This window comes from Mandrillus leucophaeus, unplaced genomic scaffold, assembly GCF_000951045.1.
Source record: "Mandrillus leucophaeus isolate KB7577 unplaced genomic scaffold, Mleu.le_1.0 Scaffold110, whole genome shotgun sequence".
Taxonomy (NCBI): domain Eukaryota; kingdom Metazoa; phylum Chordata; class Mammalia; order Primates; family Cercopithecidae; genus Mandrillus; species Mandrillus leucophaeus.
This window is the reverse complement of record NW_012099210.1, coordinates 785,541-807,692: the sequence shown is the minus strand read 5'-3', so window position 1 is coordinate 807,692 and position 22,152 is coordinate 785,541.

The following is a 22,152-nucleotide window of genomic DNA, read 5'->3' as shown; positions in this document are numbered from 1 at the left end:
GTCTTATATGTTTTTGTTAGTATTTAGCTTCGTAATATATATGAATGACAAATGTTTCTTAAGCTACACAATAATATGAATGATTAATTACAATATCACTTAAAAGCTTTTGTTTTTAACCTTGGGGAACATACTGATATGGAGAGTTATGTTTAGTTGTTATTTTTTCGGGGGTTTAGTTTTTTTTGTTGTCGTTGTCTGAACTTCATCTCATTTTTTACCGTTTTGGCCATGTTGTGAAGGATAATTAAATTTGTATTGAGTTTTGTGAACCCCATGGAGAAAAGATTTATATCCACCTAGGAAATCTTGGAAGCATGAAGTTTTGTACACAAATTCCGGGATTTCTGTTGTTAGCTTGTTAGAAATCTTGAGATTTAGCCAAGAAGCAGAAATATAGAGCATATCTAGAGAATCTGGAGGAAGAAAAACTGGGTAAAGATTGAGAAATTCAAATTGTTCAGTCTTTTTCAGAATTTAAAGGAAAATATCTAAAGTAAAATGATCTAAATAGGCACTCTAAGAACTGATATCTGAAATCAGATATATTAATATAAATACTGATGGCATTCAACCATAAATGGCTGGGTTTATGCACAATTACTTTAAGTATTGAGTCATGAACAACATTTCTGTCAATAATTGTTACCATAGGTGAATTTTAAGGTAGATGTACAACCACATCCAATAGTAAAAATATATAAACTGATATTATAATAAATCCCTTCAGCCTTGTCTTGTGTGTGAATGGGAATGCATATTTAGATATGACATTTGATGGTAAAATCATGCACTGAGTACTGAATATACACAGAAACCATGTTTTCAGAACATTTAAAGAGCACTAAAATTGTATGTAAAAAAAAATTTATAGATGCTATTAGTGAAGCATTTTTAAGAGTGAAATGATTCATAAGAAACATTACTGTTAATTAATAAACATTATCAGCTGGGAAAATACCAAGTTTTCTGTGGTATGCCAAATGTATGGAGCATAACACTGGGGACACCCATTGTCAGCACAGCTATGTGTTAAGTGAGAGGGCAGGAAAAGGGTACAGGTTAAAAAATGAAAGCTCTTCTTTTCTGAAAATGTCCACATGCAACTTCCAGCCAGCTAGCCAAGAAGACCTAGAGACTGTTTCTTCTGATCTGTATTTTGGTGAAGGCTCTCCAAGTTTTCACTGGTTTATTAAAGTCCAGTCCTATATAAGTTACCTGGATTGATATTTTCACAAGTACACCTTTCTGGTGATCAGTTAAGCCTTGGGAAACATTCCCTTCCATTTAAAACAAAACAAAACAAAACAAATTAGAGAGTCAGCATGGATCATATTCTCACAAAACCTGCCCGTGGCTGAAATCTTTATTGGGTAAAAAAGTATTTCCATATTCATTACACTCATGAATTGGAAGACTTGATGTCAGTTTTCCCCAAAATTGATCTCCATGTGATCACAATAAAAATTCCAGCAGGTGTGTGTGTATGCATGTGTGTGTAAATTGACAGTCTCACTCCAAAATGTGTATGAAAAGCAAAGAGCCAAGAATAACCAAGACAGTCTCAAAAAAGAAGATCTAAGCTGGAAGCTTTCCACTCCCAGATACCATGATTTATTGTAAAGTTACCATAATTAAGACAGTGTGGTATTACAGCAAGAATAAACAGTCTGTAGGACAGAATGGAGCTTCCAGAAACAGAACTACATTTATGAACACCTGACTCATGACAAAAGTGACACTACAGTGCAGAGGGAAAAGGATTGTCTTTTCAATAAGTGATGCTAGGTCAATTGACAATCCATGTAGGGAAAAAAGTTTATCTTGCCCCCTGTCTCACATATTCACAAAAATAAGTGCCAGATGGATTTTAAATCTTAATGTGAAAGGCAAAACTATAAAGTTCCTAGAAGAAAACATAGGAGAATGTTTTCAAGATCTTGGTAGGCAAGTAAAGCTTGGTGGTATTAATTAAAATTTTAACATATTTATAGCCATCATGTAAGAATTTCATGTTGAGGAAATTACCCTACTGAAAGGCTTGCACAGGGGCACAGAAATGTGTTGATTATTCCATTGGTCATTTTCTTCTACTGGCGTGCTGTCATTGCCCAGCTTTCATGGCATTCTACTCTTCTAGTGTGTTCCTACCTTGCCAGCTATTTCTTCTTGGTCTTATTCATGGTTCTGTCTCCTCTTCCACACCTCTGAATGCAAGAGGGCCCCAGGGCAAATGAAGGCACATCTGCCCTGTGCCTTCATTCCTTCTAAGTTCTTTTCCCACATGATCCCCGCAGTCTAATGGCTTGAAGTACCATCTAGATGCAGTGACACCCAATTTTTTATTTCTCTAGCTCATATCTCTCCCCTAAGCTATAAGTTTATATGTCTAACTTGCCATTACTACTTGGCTATCTAACAGGCATAGCTGATTTAATACATTAAAAATGGCACTCTTCATCCTCAGCTTGACCAAAATTCATCATTGCCCAGTCTTCCCATCTTGGTAAGTGGCATCATCAGCCTCCTAGTTGTTTGGGACCCAGACCTAGGAGTCACCCATTGCACTTTCTTTTTCTTGCCTGTCCATTCAATCCTTCTCCAAGATGACGGTTGTACTGTAATCCATTTACTTCTGTTTATTTCCACTGCCCTTATTGGAATCATTCTACCATCAAATCCCAATTAAGGAATTTAAATAGGCCCTTAGCTGTTTTTTCTAATTCAATTTTTCCCTTTTAATAGTTCATTTTCTCACCAGAATAGCTTTTTAAATCATAAACTGGATCACGCCACTCTTCTTAAAACCTTAAATGGCTTCCCAATGCTTTCAGAACAAAATCTAGACTCTTCCCTATAATGGCCTATAAGGCCATGCCTTTTCCACTTCCTGCCGTATATGACCCACCTCATATCTCTCCACTTTCATCCTTGCCTTCTGTGCTCCAGCTTCACTGGCCTCCTTTCTGTTCCTCAAGTACCCCAAGCCCTTTCTCCCTGCTGGGTCTCTGTATTTGCTTTTCCGTTTGCTCAGACTGGTCTAGCTCTTCAGATAGCTGCCTCGTTCTCATCCTCTAGGTCTATGTTCAAATGTCCCCTAACAGGAGAAGTCTTCCCTGACCACCCTATCTAAAGTGATGTCATCAGTTGCTCTTTGTCTCATCCTTCTATTTCCTTCATGGAAGTTAGCACTAACTGAATTATATAGTTATGCATCTTTTTAGAATTAGTAATTACTTTATTTACTTATTATTTTCTTCCTTGCTAAAATATAAGCTGAATGAGGACAAAGTCCATGCTTATGTGTCCTTTTTACCAGCACCTAATACAACTACTGGAAATGGAGGACACAAAATTGTTTTTGTTGAATTAAGGAATACACAAATTAAAACATTATATGTAATTATAAAAAAAACTGGAAATAATACAATGAACTGGATAAATAAATTGTGGCATCTTCCCATAATTGAATAGTATAAAGCCATTAAAAAGAATGATATCTGTACTTACTGAAATAAATAATGCACTTACAGGTGATCTTACATCATATAGCTGAGAAATTAAGTAAGCAATAGCCCTAAAAAGAATTGAAATACATTTGGTTAAAAAATTATTCTACAACAGAGAATATGCACATAGGCAGGTTCCAGGACCTCAAGTGGTGAGTCCAAAGTTTTTCCCTACCAGGGTTGTCATCTGGGGTAATTTTGCCCCCAGGAGATATTTGACCATGACTGAAGACATTTTTTATTGTCCAACTCAAGCCTTGGGAGGGAGATGCTATTGGCATCTAGTGAGTAGACACCAGGGTTGCTATTAAGCATCCTACAGTGCATGGGATAGCTCCTTTTAAAAAGAATTATCCAGTTTCCAGTAGTGCTGAGGTAGAGAAACTCTGGGTGGGAGGGAAGGGGGGGGGATGCAGCATATCTATCTGTCTATCACTCTCTCATATCTGCATGGAGATCTGAGCTACATGGAGTGGGGGTTCCACTTCAAGTCTTCACTTTAAAAAAAACTGTGCCCACATCCGGCAGCTGTCATGAGTCATAGTCATTGACATGTTTACCAGCAAATATTAGAATAGCCGGAATATTTCCTAAGTCACTCAGCCTGAGTAATTCGCTAATTTTTAGTTGTTTTCTGCATAGTTCAGGCTTGAGATGCATCTCTAAAATATTGTAGGAGGTAACTGCTTTGTGACTACTTGTCTGCTTCTCTTCTCTGTGGATAATTAGAAGGATTTATTCCCTGGAGACGTCAAGTAGGCACCTTTCTCATTACCAAAATTCACTTAGAGAAAAATAAATCAGTATACAGATGAAAGTACAGGAAGTGTCCATGGGAGTAGTTTTAATGCGGAGAAAAATAAGGTCTCCTATATCAGAGAACTGAAGAATTCTTCACCTCTTTTTTTTTTTTTCTTTATAATAACCTTCCTACATCCCCAAAACTGTGTTGAGGCAGAATTTATAATTTGCTTCATTTATAGTACAAAGAAGAATCTCTACTTCCTAGGTTTTTTTTTCATTGTTTGCTTTTTAATCCATGCAGCCTAAGTTCCAGGGTCATGTGAGGTGAAAGGGGATCATATGTTTCCCAGGACAGAGTGAAGATATCAGTTTGAGTAGAAATAGTGTTATCTGTCTTTTAGAAAGATCCAACGAAAGAAAATCAGATATGTGCCAAGGAACAGCACAATCTGGAAGTTGCTGCATAAGAAGAAGGAATATATTGCCAGAAGGCTGGGAATAAGCCTAGAATGGTGTTTCTTCAATTCAAAGTCATGACTCTTGAGTTGAAACAGGACAAGTCACAGAAAGCCACTTCATCCTTCCCTATCTTAAGCATGGCTAGGGAGGAGAGAGGGCAGGAAGCTCTCAAATGAAATGACATTCAGGACTCTGGTTTCAAATGTTGGGCCCTGAATCAGGGAAGAGGCAGGAGAAAGATGCTTTTACAATTTGCTAACACAAGGCAAAATCATAAAACTGCACTTCTCTATCTCCATTCCCACAAGCTGACAATTTGGGACTTCTTTTTCCTCTTCTAAGATGGTGGCAAAACACTTGACATAGTGAATATAGAGTGAAGAGTCTCAGGACTAAAAGTCTCTTGGAACCACCCTGAGTCCTGCATTCCCCCCAGAGGATCATGGGAGCATTGTGCACCACACCTTCCAACCCATCCTCATTCAAACATGCCTAATCTCAGCCACCTCAAAATAGTGTGAAGAAAGGCAAAAGGCCTAGGCTGAATAGTCTTTGCAGGAGTAAATGAGTGCAGGCTTTGGCACCAGGCTATCTGTGTTCAAATATCAGCTCCAGCACTTATACCTGCAAGATCCGGGGAAGTTACTGCCTCATCTTCCATTGATATAGAGCAAATGATGGTATCTACCTCTCAGAGTTTAGGGAATGATTAAATAAGTGAATGCATGAAAAGCATCTAGCACAGTGTCTGACCTATAATAAATGCTCAATAAATGTTGTTGGCTACTATTATCTCTATTAATAATGCCAAAGAAAACAAGGTGTCCATTCCTAGGTGATAGCAGGAAGTCAAGGAAGTGAAGATATGTCAATTCTTCTACAATCCAAGTGAGCTCTGGTGGTCAAGACTGAAGGGGGGATGATAATGATAGAGAACAGCGCTTCCTCTGTCACAAGGGCTCCTTGGCAAATTTATACTGATCCCATCTTAGGGAGGACTCAGGCCTCACCCACCTTACTGCAAGGTACCCTGCCCTCTGAAGTCTGTGAGCCTTCCCTGGCTGTCAGCCTGGCACAGGCTTCCTCTCTCTCCTTTCTCTGAAAGAAGAGAAAGTCTAAGGGCTTTCTTTGGCAGCCAGTGCCTGCTCTGCCAGATCCCACTTTGCCTGTGCATATGGCGGGCCAGAAATACCAGGAGATTGACACTCACCACCAAGGAGCAGTCCTCAACCAATAAATGCCTCAACCAAGTGCTCAACCCTTGGTAAAATAATTCTAAGGTGTGTGTTCTACACTGATTACCAGAAAGCCTAGTAAGGTTACACTCCAGTTACCTAAAGGGGCAACTTGATATTGCATACTTACTTCACTGCCCACCCTTCCCTGTCTCTTCTACCAGTTCTAAGTTCACCTTCCAAATAAACTATTAGCAATGAACCCTTCAAAATCAGGATCTGCTTCTAGGGGAACCTAGGCTAAAATAGGTATGGAGAGAAGTGTGTAAGAATCCTGCCTTCCAGGCTAGTAGGTTGATGACACCAAGGACTACAAAAAAACAGATGGAGCTGCTCTTCCATGGTAATTTATCTGTCTGTCCGTCCGTCTGTCTGTCTGTCTGTCTGTCTGTCTGTCTGTCTGTCTGTCTATCTATCTATCTATCTATCTATCTACCTATCTTAGGCAAAGAGATGAGAGCTGGGATCAGGAGCTAGGTCCGCATGCACATAATGGTAAGGTCTGAGGATGTAGGAACAGAGCCCTGGTGGCATCTGTACAATATATAAACATTTGCTCCAGAAAAGTCATGGAGAGAGGAGATGAGTGGCACAGAGCTGTGCACTGGAATAATGGAAAGAGAAGCCCAGGGGAAGTACAAGGACTAAGGACTAAGGAGAATTATGTTAAACAAGGTATACGAGAGGCTGAGGGCTATGGTAGATGAAATACAAACTTTTTCTCTGCCTCCCTGATGGAATCTTCAATAAAATCAGCATTGCCAGTAAGGAGCTCAGTGGGAGTGGATTCTATTTGCTGATAGTCAGAGATGCCCTGTCCTTTATAATGCTGGGTGTGGCATAGCCAGAAAAATCACCTGTTGGGACATCTGACTTATATTTGTATCATTCACAACACCTGCCTCAGGGCTAAAGTACACAATAACTTCCCACTGAATTCTTACCAAATGACTGAATAAATAAGTGTACCTTTCCATCTTTTGATAGGCACATCCATTAATAATCAATGATCATCACTTTCTGTGCTCTCCGGTTGAAATTACTTCAGTTGCCAAGCCTACCTATTCATATTTATTTCCTCATTCATGCCACGTCTATGTCAGTACAAACACACACACACACACACACTATGCACAGCTCTTCTAATATAGTCGCTTGAACACACATAGAATTTAGTATTGGTGCTATTTAGCAAAGTTCAGAATAAAAACTCATTCAATCATTAAATAAATATTTATACAACAAATATTTATAAGTTATTGGAGAGTCAAAGATGAAAAAATAGGGTTCTTGTCTTCAAAGAGACCTCAGCATGAATTATGGTCATGAGTCTCTCTCCAAACCTTTTCCTTTGGTGTGAACCACTGGTGAATCATTCCATGGAAAATACCCAGGTCTCATTCACTTTCACTCTCTGGGGACAGACTTGCTCCACCATTAGTGTATTACCAGTCTTCTTTAAAGAAAACTCCCAAACTTGTCTTTGTCCTGGGAAGGTAGGAGTATGTACCAGAATGGGAGCACATTTATTATTATCTCTTTCATCTCCAGGCTTCCTTTCAACCATCTGCCTTCCCTGACATCCTGCCCAAAAGGCAAAACAGAGTTTCTGGACATTTTGTTAAAAAAAAAAAAAAAGAAACCCCATAAGTTGGAAAGCCCACAGGTCCATTTTATCGGACAGCACAGCCAATGTGTGTTGAAAGGCTATTCCAATGTAAAGCAATTACAGATCAAAACTGAGCCAAGAACTCTTTGTAGGGGTGAAGGAAAAGAAATAGATGGCAAAAAGTGATGGAGGTGGCTTGAAGTATAAGGTGAGGGCTTTGTAAGAATCTATAAGCTTTCTACAAACAAACATAATTTTACAATTTAATTTATTACTGGCTTTAGGGACTGTCAGTGTTGTTCTTTGGAAATTACCCATTTGAACACCTCAGAAAATCTGATGGATAAAACAAAAAGTCAAGTAGGAAAAACAGTAAAGAGGCTTAAGTTGTAAGTTACAAATCTGACTTTAACCTTCAGTGAGAAAGAAAAATAGTTTCTGGCTTGAAAAAGAATAATTATGCACACTTGCCTGTTTTCAGGCTCAATTCCACAAGCCCTTAGAAGATAAATCCAACTATAAATCACCTTGTTAACGGACTTAGAATCTGAGTGGCACTACATTGTTTGCTTTTTGTTCCTTTCTGCACTTGATTTGTGTTTAAAGAAGGCTTATTCCACCCTAACAAATTTATATAATGGATTTCAATGTATGTCTCCCTAATGTAATATGATTTTTTAAAACTATGACATTTAACAAGTAGTTTTATCTTCAAATAGCAAATATACATGTGATACATAAAACAGCAAACCAGTAAGTATTAAAGCAGATACTGGGTTCTTCGTCACATTGTCTGGGATGCCCTTTGTGACTTTTGTTTTCTCTCTCTTTCTTGTTTGAGTCTTTTTCAATGCTATTTTTTAAAAAAACATGCAACATTGTTCCTACCTTGAAATAGTATGCAGAAGAGATAATGTTTTATTTTCATGTAAAAAATGGAAAATAATCTAGGGCTCTTGTTTTTTAAACTAAAAACTGTAGAAATTTAGAGAGGGGCAAGATCATTTTAGGTTATAGATATTTAATAAAGATTAGCTAATTAATTAATACTTGTTTGTGAATGACCACTAGATAATGGTGAGGTTGGAACTAAGCATCAGGAAGGTGTAAAAAAGGCACTAAACAGGCGTTCACTACAAGGATACGTAGAAGATGGGTGAGGGGTGGGGGCAGAATAGGCTGTGGTTGAAAAGAGTAAATCCAAAGAATGTGGTAAGATCACAGGGGAGGTAGAATCTGGTGACAGAAGAGACTGGAAGGAGTAAAGTGATGGTAATTTTCCTTGCCATATCTGCGGCAAGTAATAATTTGTGTCTTCAAAGGAGCTATTATTATAACTTTTATTGACAAGTGATTAAATCAGTAAGATCTCCAGTCTAGTAAAAAATAAAAATCTGTGTTTCTCCAATTGAAAGAAAAAAAGATTTCCTGAGGTTTAAGCAAACACTGAGGTGAAAACTCCAGTTCTTTTTTTGGTCATGACTAAGTGATGAATCATTCTCTTCAAACATCATAATATGTATTAAATAGCATAAAAATATAACTTTCAGGCATCTTAAATATATGAAGAGCCAGTATTTCCAGCTCTTTCTTAGGAAACTAAAATATGTATGGAAAGAGAATTTTTAAAAATACAAGCCTTGACAAATACTTTTTTCTCCTGCTTTCTAAGCTAATATAAAATTAGTGTAACTTTGGCTGAAAGTGGGGATTATGGGAAAGTGTAACACACACAAGATTAATTGGGTCGTATTGCAAAATCCGATGGCTGATTTGAACTTTCATGTTACCCAAACCAGTTTTGCTTGATTATTGAGAATCTTGAAGGTAGAAAATCCAACTAAATAAACACTCAAAGATATTTTAGCATTTCTCAGTATTTACTCTTACCTCAAGTTTTTCCTAAGTATGAATTTAAGACCTTTAAATTTAGTTAATTATTATCTTGAAACTTATGTAAATGTGTGACTTCAGTTAAAAATACATTGCTAACTCATTAAAGGGAAATGATAAGAAACAGCATTATTTAAGTCAAGGATTGGCAAACTTTTTCTTAAAAGGCTAGATAGTAAATATTTTAGGTTTATAGTCATTAATAACTCCACTGTTATAGAGTCAAAGAAGCTATAGACAATATGTAAACAAATAAGTATACTGTGTATCAATAAAATTTTATTTATAAAAACAGGTGGCTGTCCCAGGGTCATAGTCTGACAAACTTTGATCTAAATATTGCCATCATTAAGGCAATTGGTAAGCCTCTTCCAAGCTGAATACCAGTATGTGCCCTCTCACTTCTATTTTATTACTATTTCCTGGGATGGGAAGTTGGTCCATGGAAATGGGGCAATAGATGTTTTGGTGATAAATACTATTTTATTGATAAATGTTACTCATTTTCAACTTTTCGTATTTTAAATTTCACCTCTGAAACATGTCAAACAGGTAGATGAGTAAGAAAATAATATGACAGACACCATTATACTTACCACACATATTTTACAGTCATGTTTTCATGTTTGCTCCAGATTATTTTTTAAAGGAATAAAATATTACAGATACAACTAAATGCTTATTCCCATTACATTGTCCTTTCTCTATGCCAAGAAATTAATCCTTCCTTTGTAGGTAGTCTGTTCTCTCTGGTTGCTTTTAGGATTTTCCTATTGTCTTTGATGTTCTGCTATCTGAGGATTCATATCTTTCATCAACTCTGAAAAATTATGAACAAATATCCGTTTGAATATGATATTTTCCCCATCTGCTGTTTTCTGTCCTTCTATAACTCCTACGTCAACATATGTTAAATCTTCTATACTCCATGCTTAAGCCTTTGTTTTGTCCTGTTTCTTTATCTCTTTGTGTGGTGGTTTGGGTAATTTCCTTGTCTGCCTTCCATTTGTTAATTCCTTCTTAAATTGTCTAAACTTTATGTCGACTAGCTTTTTTTTTTTTTTTTTTTTTTTTTTTTTTTGAGACAGTCTCACTCTGTCACCAGGCTGGAGTGCAGTGGCGTGATGTTGGCTCACTGCAACCTCCACCTCCTGGGTTCAAGCGATTCCCCTGCTTCAGCCTCCCAAGTAGCTGGGACTACAGGCGCATGCCACCATGCCTGGCTAATTTTTGTATTTTTAGTAGAGATGGGGTTTCACCATGTTGACCAGAATGGTCTCAATCTCCTGACGTGGTGATCTGCCCACCTCGGCCTCCCAAAGTACTGGGATTACAGGCATGAGCCACCACACCTGGCCTCAACTAGCTTTTATTCAAGGACTTTTTCTTCATATCTAAAGGTCATTTTTCTTTTTAAAATTGATCATGTATTTTTACAGTGTCATATGTTTTGATATTTATTTTTATTCCTTTTTAAAATCTAATTATTTGGTTTCATAGATTATTTCACATTGTTTGATTTGATTATATTGTTTGACAGTAAGGAGGAGTACATAATTCTTATATTTGTTGTGTGTGCTCCCTTTCCACCATGGTTTAGAATTTATTTGTGTGTGAGAGTTCATTTAAACAGAAAAGTGTTCTTGTCTTAGGTTCATTTTGTTTTCCTATTGGAGTTCTTGCATGCATGGAAGTACTGGTTGAGAATGTGTTTATTTTTGTTTTTCCTGGATGCTACAAGGATTTCACCAAACTTAGATAAATCCTATAGTTAATTTTTCAAACTACGAATGTCCATGCCCATAGATTATATAAATTTGGACAGGCTTGGAGTTTTCATTTTTCATAGGTGACTTTTTTTCTCTCCTCAGAATCCCAACAAAGACAAGTTTCCTTTTTGCTTTCTGTATCAGTGGGTAGAACTGTTCTCATCCCCTTTTCACTGAGGCAGCAGCTCTTCTCTTATCCCAGCTTTATGGTGGGCATCATGCTTTAGCTCCCCCACCTTGCCTGAGCCCAAAGCAATGTCTTCTATACCTACATGGGCATTAAAGCACCTTTAGGTATACCTGAAGACTTAAATGTTGGGCAATTTGCCTCTTGTTGCTGTAGTCCTAGGTCCTGAATTTACCACTCTGACTTTAAGTACCTCCTATTTATCTGTTATTTTCTTGTTTTTGAATTCAGGTATGCCATTAAATGTTGTTTTATTGAATATATCTAGCATTTATATATTCTTCATAAATAACAAAGCTCTGAGTTATTTTTGTCATATTGCTGAAACAACTCTTTAAGTTAGCATGGCATCATTCCAAGGATTTGTATAGTTACAGTATATATTTTTAATTACAAAGCCATTTTGGGGGTCTTCTTTAACATCCCAAAACATGCTTTCATTCTTGTCTACAGATTATATGCACTCTCACAGAATTTGGGCTTCGTCTGAACAAAAAGCTCTGTTTGCTAACTATCTGATAATAGAGGAATCGTACAGAAGATTCTTGCACTTAGACTCTAATTCCTATGAGTGTATAATATATAGTATTAAAGGTGCTATAAATTCAACTCTTTAAAAATCTAATAGATTTTACAAAATTCTCTTGATACATAATTGGAAGTGTCATTTATCATTATGCCAGAAGAAAGCCAGCACACTCCATGATCAAAGATATTTTTGCAAGTATATTTGGAAATTTATTTTTTGCATTGTAGGAAAAAGGATGGCATTACACATTCATGAACAGGATACAACCACACTGCCAGAAATCTAAGTAGTTAATATGGCTTTGAAACAGATTTTGCATATTATATCTATAATTTTGCTAATTCCATCCCAAATAAGGATCAGTATTGCAGCTGAATTTCTGCTTAAGTTCATATTAAGGTGCTTTTTCCCAGTGTCTGAGCCACTATACCATAATCCTCTGAAGTTGTAAGCATACGTAAAAATTGCAAGGCGGTAGCCAGCAAATGTCCTTAATATCTCTCTTCATAGTCATCCTACAAAAATAGCAGTTTTAGGAAATGCTTCTGAATTCAGTTTTCTTTACATGAGGGACTGTGATTAGTGAGACACCATGTGCTGAAATGCTAAGCCTAAATAAATGTTGATGCTAGTGTCTTCCTGGAGGATGTAACAGAAAGAGTATAGTCTAGCCCCTTCCTCCACTCCCTATCAAGAGTTTATAGCATCTAATAAATATCACAAGTGTTAGCATTTTCAAACTGGAAATTTAAATATCACATGACAGCTTGAGTCATTTTGTTAATACCTTTATGTGCTAATTTTTGTCTGATTATGGCATGATAAAGCTGGCCACCAATCTGGAAAATTCAAGCCAACAGCCAGCTTTTCTGGCAAAGAGATTGGCCTACTCCTCACTTATGAACATTTATTCTCAACCCTTAGCTCATTCGCTTCCCTTTTCCTCCTGAGTTTATCCTTTTGAGTTTTCTTGATCATTGAAATACTTCCCGTGGAAATCCAGATTTCAGTTTGTTCTACACAGAGTTGCAGAAGAAGCAGTAGATCTTTTATCCTTTTTTTTAATCACTGGGTGAGGTCCCATTTTTCTCCTCCTCTTGATCTAATTTGTGTTGTTTTCTCCAAGAGTTGCTTTAAGAGGAACTCTTCTCCTGAGATCTCATAAAACTCACTCTAACTTGGATATCTGTTGGATGCTTAATAAATATTTTGTGATCACTTTGTGATCAATCATTCATTGTCACAAGGGCAACATATTGCTGCAATCTGGCTTAGGGCAAAATACTTTCATTCGTTTTCAAGTGGTCTTTAATTTCTTCCACTGAAATGTGTCTTTTCAAGTTCTGCAATGTTAGGAAGTTACAGAGGTGAGTGATTCATCAATTTAAAATGTATTTGAGTAATTACTATTAGTTTTTTACTATTAGTTTTTGCTTTATGGGTGCTTCCTGATGCATTGCATTTCTGCAAGTGAACTTTTCTTTTCCATTCCTCTTTATACTCTCCAAACTCAAATTACAGCTCAATCTCTATAAAACATGGAACTGACCTACTTCTTTTTTTTTTTCATGTAGAAAGGTCTGAGCTTGACTTTAACATAAAAAGCAATAAACTGCCTATAAGCTGGCTATTTGAAGTAGCCTATGAAATAATTTATTACCAAATAGATTATATGGCAACATAGGACAAATATGACAAATAATTATAGAATGACTTTACCCAATTATAAGGATCAATATTTAAGTATTTTTGTTCCTAAATCCTGAGAAGGGCGTAGTAAAATAAAACGGAAGTACAAACTCTCTTAAACTTATCAAGACTGGTAGATATTTACAACTGTATGTATCACTTTTCCCATAAGACAATTTCAACTCAAAGGTTCACTTCCTGTTGATCCCAGATTTCTTCTAGTAATCTCCCTTCTGAAAAAGTTACCCACATTTGCAGTCATACCTTTTCAAATGTTGACTTATAAATCAAAGAAACCAAAATGAATCACAAATACTTGAAGACAGTGAAAACTGCAAAGCAAGAAAAGTTACTTGATACATGTGGATCTGAGCATCTGAACACTTGAGTTTATGGTTTATCAAGCACAGGGAGAGAATATGTCAAACCAGAATCATATTTAGCATTCAGTCTGGAGGGAACTTGCCACAAGGAAATGGAGATGTCTTGTCTCCTGCAATTCTAGCAAAAGTATTAGGATTACAACTGTCCTCAGACAGATAGACTATGAAGTTTATTTGGTAGCAGAATATCTGATCAACAGTGCAGTATGATTTCTGTAAATGAATTGCATTAAGCAGAAAAATCTTAACTCTTGAAAATGTAATTTACAGCTTAAAAAAAACTAATCTCACATTTATTAGGGATTATTAGGATACATTTTTTCTGAGTCTAGTCCAAGCCTAGTCCGTCCCTCCCTCCCTCCTTCCTTCCTTCCTTCCTTCTCTCTCTCTCTCTCTCTCTTTCTTTCCCCTCTCTCTGTCTTTCTCTTTTTCTTTCTCTTTCTTTTCTTTCTCTCTCTCTCTTTCTTTCTTTCTTTTCTCTCTCTCTCCTTCTTTTTCTTCTTTTTTTTTCTTAATGGAGTCTCACTCTGTCACTGATTGGAGTGTAGTAGTGCGATCTTGGCTCACTGCAACCTCCACCTCCTGGGTTCAAGCGATTCTTCTGCCTCAGCCTCCTGAGTAGCTGGGATTACAGACGTCCACCACTATGTCCAGCTAATTTTTTGTATTTTTAGTTGAGATGGGGTTTCACCATGTTTGCCAGGCTGGTCTTGAACTCCTGACCTTGTGATTTGCCTGTCTCAGCCTCCCAAAGTGCTGGGATTACAGGTGTGAGCCACCACGCCCAGCCTCTTTTTTTTTTTTTTTTTTTTTTTTTTTTAAGAATCGTGTTGGAGTGTCAATTCAGTATTTCCTGCACATTTACATGAAATTTGAGGTAGTGACTATATATTTTTACCCTTGTAGGCATGACCATATCTGATATTTTTGTAATTCATCACTCCTTGCACATATACAATAGATGCTTAATAAATACTTTGTGATCAATCATTCATTGTTGCAAAACAAATTAATGTTAAAGCTGAGTATTCCATGTTCCAGTTCAGGGTTTTTGTTAAACCATGGGATCACCAATAAAAATAATTTGCTTATGAAAAAGCAAGTTGTATTAACCTGAAGAGTTTGTGTGAGAATTGTGAGTGTTAACATTTTAAAAACTTTTTAATATCCAAAAATCAACCATCTTTCTGCTACAAATAATTGTGGCTCTAAACAATCTTGGTAGGCTTCTATTCAAATGATGGTTTGACTGTTTTCCTGACTCACTTTAATGAGTCTTTGGCTAGAAGTTGGTGAAACATTATGACATCCATTAATTGCTATTGCTGCTTTCTCAATTGATTCTGAAATATGAGTATTAAATTTTGTTATAGTGAAATGTAAGAGATTGGGATTTTAGTCTAAGATAGTGATTTATTTATAATTGGGCCTAAAGACAAAATAAAGCATATTTTTCCAGTGATATCTAGTGTAACTGCATTGAAATCTTCAGGAATACTTGACATGTATGAATAAAAAAATCATTGTAGGCTCATAGTATCATTTAAAACAAAGATCATACCATCCCCTTGCATAAAACCTTCTGACAGTTTTCCAAAGAACTTAGAATAAACTACAAACTCCTTACCTTGGCCTTAGAGGCTCTTTCCTCTCAGTAGGTCTCAGTCATTTGCTCCTCACACATGCACACTCATTGCCTTTACACTTGCCCTTCTCTGCCCAGAATCCTCTTCCTCTGCATCCATCCTACTTTCTTTCAATTCTTCAGCTATTAGCTCAAATGTCACCTCCCCAGAGGGTTCTTCCCAAATCACTCAATCTGAACTTACCCCTTCCCCAGTCACACACACACATACACACACAGTTTACATACTTTCACTCTATTGTATTGCTAACTTTTATATGGTATTTATAGTTGTGAGAGAATATCTGTATGTAATCTAATATTTCCACCTGTGGCAGCTGCCTGTAGGGCCACAGGTGGAAATCCTGTCACATCCCCTTGGTCTACCGTGATTTCAACTGCAGCTACAACAGACAATTCCCTGAAAACTCAAACTTACCTCCAGAACAGTGACCCTCCTTGAGCACACTCCACTTCTTATCTTTCTACTTTTTCTCCAGGACTTTCTCTGGTGCCACAGGGGACTTGTTGGTCCCAGCACAAGCACAACAAACAGGAGATGGGAGTCAGTAGATACATGTTCGGGTTTCCCTGTCCTCAGGTGGACAAGGCTGGGAGTACCATTATCGTTTCTTAGAAGATTGCAGCAGATGTCAAGCTCCTAGTTCCTACAGCAGCAACCTTAATATTGGCAATTTCCCCCTTTCACCTCATTCTACTCTTCCTCATCCCTTTTTTTTTTCCTGGAAAACCCCCAAATTTATCAATAATCAGTACTTAAGACTTTTTCTGATGCCCTGCTTGTAGGAGAATCTAATTAAGACATATCCTATAGAACTATAAAATATATAACTCATAAGAGCTGGGGATCTTATCTTTTTTTGTAGTTTTCTTTCTTTATAAATTTATAATACCTAACACAGTCTTGGCTTATAGTGAGTGTTGTGTGTGCAAGTGTGTGTGTATGTATATATGTATGTGTGTATATATATACATGTGAATATATATATGCACACACATATATATGCACACTAAGAGATGTTATGAATGAGTTCAGGGAGGAAATAAAATGGTATCAAAAGAAAGGGATAACCAGAGGAAACAACTGCAGAGGCCATAGGATAATATAAGCATACATAATACTGAATGAACAGAAAAAAGATGTGAAACAGGCATAGAAATTGCTGAAAAGTTCTAAATCATTCAATCAAATACAAGAGGATTCAGGATTTAAAAATCCGAGAGTCCTTATGAGTTGAGCATGCTATCAGAGAACTTAAGTGGTGTTACTGTTTCAGCACCAAAAATTTCATTTTCTTAGAATCTCAAAGCTTGATTCATGTGATAAAATGGTTTGATATTAAATCTGAAAGTATAATTAATTAAATAGTATTTTTTTTAAAAGATGTGCTGGGACTTCTACTTATGGCAACACCAGAGTAACTGGTACCAGAGTTGTTCTGCCATAACAATGAGACAATACATCTGCGGCATTATTCTCAGTAATTGGATGCAGGAATGGCAAGACTGTAAACTTAGAGAGAAAGAAAACACATAAGTTGAGCCTCATATTTTTCTGGGCTTTCTCCCTGAAGACACTTATCAACTGACACAAGCTGCTGGAAGCAAAGCAGAGGGCAGCTTTACTGAATGAAAGAGGCTGAGGTCAGATTTATGGGCTGCTGTATTGATGAGAATTAGCAGGAAAGGGTACTGGACAGCTGGGAACTGCATGGGGAGGAAGAGTATCCAGGAGAAGCTCCTGAATGGCTGATGGCTGAAAGAAGACAACAGAAGTCATGCAATAAAATTGCAATGCTAGATAATGTTGGAGTTCTAATCCAGCTATAATGGAGAGATCTCACTGAATATCTCATCTATTCAGTTTAAACCCCGAAAGGCCAAACCTTATAGTATACACCATACTCTAGAGTAAGAGCCACATTCTAGGACTAAGGCAAAACCAAAATAGACCCAAAGTAACGAAGAAAAAAATCAAACTTGACATGATTAAAAGGATCCATAAGTTGCTGGAACAAAACTGGACCCCCTTTAAAGAATACATAATCTGGACTGTCAACAACGTACGTAACATAATGTCAACATTCAATAAAAATATGCTAGATAAGTGATGAAGCAAGAAAATATGATATATTATTGGGGGAAAAACCTGCTGAGATAGCATTGATGTTGGAGTTAGTATTCAAAGACCTAAAAATGAGAACCTTATAAATATGTTCAAAGACCTAAAGTAAAAGATAAGCATAATAAATAAGTCAATGAGGATTCTGAGCAAGAGATTATCAGATTAGATTTTCCAAAAAGACATCACTCTGTGCTATAAGAAAGATAATTTAAATATAAAGATATAAATAAGTAGAAAGAGGATTAAAATACATAACACGCAAATGCTAATCACTAGAAAGCTGTTGTGATTATAATAATAAGAAACAAAGTAGACTTCAAGACATAAAGTGGAAATTTCATCATGAGAAAAGTTCTAGTTCATTAGGAAGATACAACAATTCTAAATATATATGCATCTAATAACATAACTTAAAAATTATGAAGCAAAAACAGAAATAGGGAAGTAGCCAAATGCAGAACCATAGTCTTAGTCCCTTTGTGCTCATAAAACAAAATACCTTGGACTGGGTAATTTATAAAATAACAGAATTTATTTCCTCACAGTTTTGAAGGAAAGGAAGTCTAAGATCAAGGCACGAGCAGATTTGGTAACTGGTGAGGCTTCCAAGATGGGGCCTTCAGTGTTGTGTCCTCAGCTGTCAGAAGAGTGGAAGAGAGCAAATTCACTCCCTTGAGCCCTTTTATAAGGACCTTATCCCTATCTATAATGGCTCTGCATTAATAACTTAATCATCTCCTACAGGATCCACATATTAATACTATCACATTGATTACTAAGTTTCAACACATGAATTTGCAGGCAGGTAGCACTCAGACCATAGCAATAATTAAATATTTTAACATTCTTCTCTCAGTAATTGGTAGAATTAGACCAACAAAATAAAAAAAAAGTTATAGAAGATCTGAACAACAATATTAACCAATATAACTTAATAGAAATTTATAGATGAGTACACTAAATAATAGAATACATTTTTTTGTCAAGTACACATTGGATATTCATCAAGATAGGCCATATTTTGGGCCACAAAGTAAATCTCAATAAATTTCAAAAGATTGAATTACATAGAGTATGTTGTCTGATTACAATAGAACTAAATTAGAAATGAATAGCCAAAGATAATTAGAAAAACACCAAATGTTTGGGAATTAAATGACAGACTTCTAAGTAGTCTACTGTTTGAAGAAATTGAAAAATATTTGGAATTAAAAAGTAATGAAATTAAAATTTATGGAATTTAGCTAAAATGAGGGATAGAGCAAATTTTATCTTTAAGGGCTTCTATTAGAAAAAAAGAAATATATAAAATTATTCTCTAAGTTTCTACCTTAAAAACTAGAAATTAATATCAAGTTAAATGTAAAGTAAGTAGAAATAGGTAAGTAATAAAAAGGACATGCCAGCCTGAGTGACAGAATGAGACCCTGCCACAAAAAAAAAAGGAGATAAATCTATGAAAGAGATAATAGATACACAATGGAAAAAACTAACAAAGTCAATAACATTGAGAAAACACTAGCTAGACAGATTAAGAAAAAAGAAACATAATAACCAATAGCCAGAAGGAAAGGAGAGACATTTTAGAGTTGCCACTGACATTAGAGGAACAAGCAGGGAATGCTATAAACAACTTTGCACTAATACATTTGACAACTTGAGCAAATGAACGAATTCCATAACAAAACTTACAAAAATGGATATAAGAAGAAAAAGATAATCTGAAATAGTATTATATCTATTAAAGGAACTGAATTTGTTGTCAAAATCTTTCTCACAAAGAAAATTCCAGACCCAGGTATTTCAATGATGAATTCTAAAATCCTTTAACAGCAATTCTGAAACTACAATACTTAAGACAATTTTAGGGACCTGCAACATCAAAATTATGCCTTTTGCATAAGTAAAGTTTTCATTGGCTACATAATTTATAATATTGCCATAGAGTGGATACAGAAGCAGATGTAAAAATATAGCTGTCTTCTATGAAGCTATAAATTAAAAAGATTGATAAAAATGTAAAACTATGCCTTTCCTCACAAATTTTTTTGAAAAGTATACTTATTTTATAAATATATTTTATGTTAACATATACTATAATAACTATTTTAAATAAAGTCAACTTTAAAAATTTTCTGCTTTAGTTTTTAATATGTAAACATAACCTATATAAGAAAAAACCCTTTGAAAGCCTAAATAATTTTTTTAAATTTAAAGAGGTTGAAGCAAAAATGTTTGCAAAACACTGATTTAATAAAACTGACTATGCTTTTTCAGAAAATAGAGGTGGAGGAAAACTCCCCAACTTGTTTTGAGAGCTCAGCATAATATTGACATCAAAACCAAGTAAACTTGTTACAGAGGGTTTAGAGTCAAGATGGCCGACTAGATGCAGCCAGAAAGAGCTTCTTCCACTGACAGACCAGACTATCAAGAAGATTGGGACACTCTGAGCAGATCTTCAGAAGGAAAGCATGAGAGTGAACAGAGGGAGGTCACAGAGCCTGGGCTGAAGTGGGAGGAAACTGGGAACCCTGCATGGGGTTGCCAAGCAACCAGGACTTGTTCCTAGCCCCAAGCGCTCCTGGGGAAGGGATGATTTTAATAGGCATGAAGTGGCCTAGTCTCTGCATGGACCTCTGGAATTCAAGCTGCAGGAGACCCCCCCTGCCCACCTGAACATTTGAGCTGGCAGAAAGGGCTTTCTGGAGAAAGCTGGCAGGGCCAAGACTCAATCCAGTATGGAGCCCAGAGGGTTTGGCACAGAAACGGCTATAGTAGAGCATGGCCAGGGATGCCCACACTCAAGGCTCCCCATACTCCTCTAGGTGACTTTGGCCTTTGTTGATTGTTAGACATGGACAGAACAGGGCTATCTTGCCCATGAGATGAGAACAATTTGATCTTAGTAGCCCCGTGTCTGCTGATCTCTCCCAGGGTCTCTGCTTGGCCATACCCGCTTGCAGCGCAGCCTCAGGTTCCCAACCAAGGTGCTTCCCAGCAGCCACCACCATAGCTCTTTTGCTGGCAGACCCTTCCTGTCAGAGAGCTTTGGTAGATGGGCCCCCACCAGCTGCACCTACCAGCAGGCTCCCCCAACCACTTCACTGGTGCCCACTCGCCCATAATCTCCCTCCACCACTTTGCCAGCACATATGTGTGGACCCCACCACCCCACCACTGCTGGCACATGCACACCCACAGACCCCACTACTCTGCCACCATTGGTGTACATGTGTGGAACCTACTGCCACTGCCTCAGTGAAGTGCTTTTGCTGGAACCCTCCATTCGAGTGTTGTTGCCAGTGGACCAGGAACACCTCAGCCCCTGCAGTGCAGCAGGTGTTTAACCTCAAGGGGCCAGCGAACAAAGCTGTGGGCCTGGTCCAAGCCCCTCAAGGTAAAAGCACACAGTCCAGGAGGGCTGAAGTGAGCTTTGGCCTCCTGAAATCATCAAGAAATGAAGCCAGTTGACTAAACTCAACTTGTACCATGTTAAAATCCTCAAGGTCATCAAAAAATGTAAAAGCAAAAAGCCCCAACCAAAGGATAACAATATCAAAGATTAAAGGAACATCAACCCCTGAACACACAAAAGCCAGCATAAGACTCCTGGCAACTCTAAAGGCCAGAGTGTCTCCTTTCCTCCAAATGACCATATTCACTTTCCAGCAATGGTTTTTACTGATACTGAAATGACAGAAGTAGAATTCACAATTTGGATGGCAACTAAGATCATTTAGATTCAGGAGAAAGTTGAAACTCAATCCAAGGAATCTGAGGAATCCAGTAAAACCATTCAAGAGTTGAAAGATGAAATTTTAAGAAAGAAACAAACTGATCTGATGGAGCTGAAAATCTCACTACAAGAATTTCAGAATAAAATCAGAAGTATTAACAGCAGAATAGACCAAACTGAGAAAAGAATCTCAGCTCAAAATCCAGTTCTTTAAATCAACTCAATCACATAAAACTAAAGAAAAAAGAACTTAAAATAATAAAGCCTACAAGAAATATGGGATTATTTCTGGTAAAGAGGCTAAACCTATGACTCATTAGCATACCTAAAAGAGAGGGAGAGAGAGCAAGCAACTTGGAAAACATATTTGAGAATATTGTCCACGAAAATTTCTCAACCTTGCTAGAGAGGTCAACATACAAATTCAGGAAATTCAGAGAACCTCTGTGAAATACAAGACAACCATTCACAAGACACATAGTCACCTGATTCCCCAACGTTAACATGGAAGTAAAAATATTAAAGACAACTAGAGAGAAGAAGCATGTCACCTACAAAGGGATCAAAGGGATCCCCATCAGACTAACAGTGGACTTTCAGCTGAAACCCTACAAGCTGGAAAAGATTGGGCAGGCGG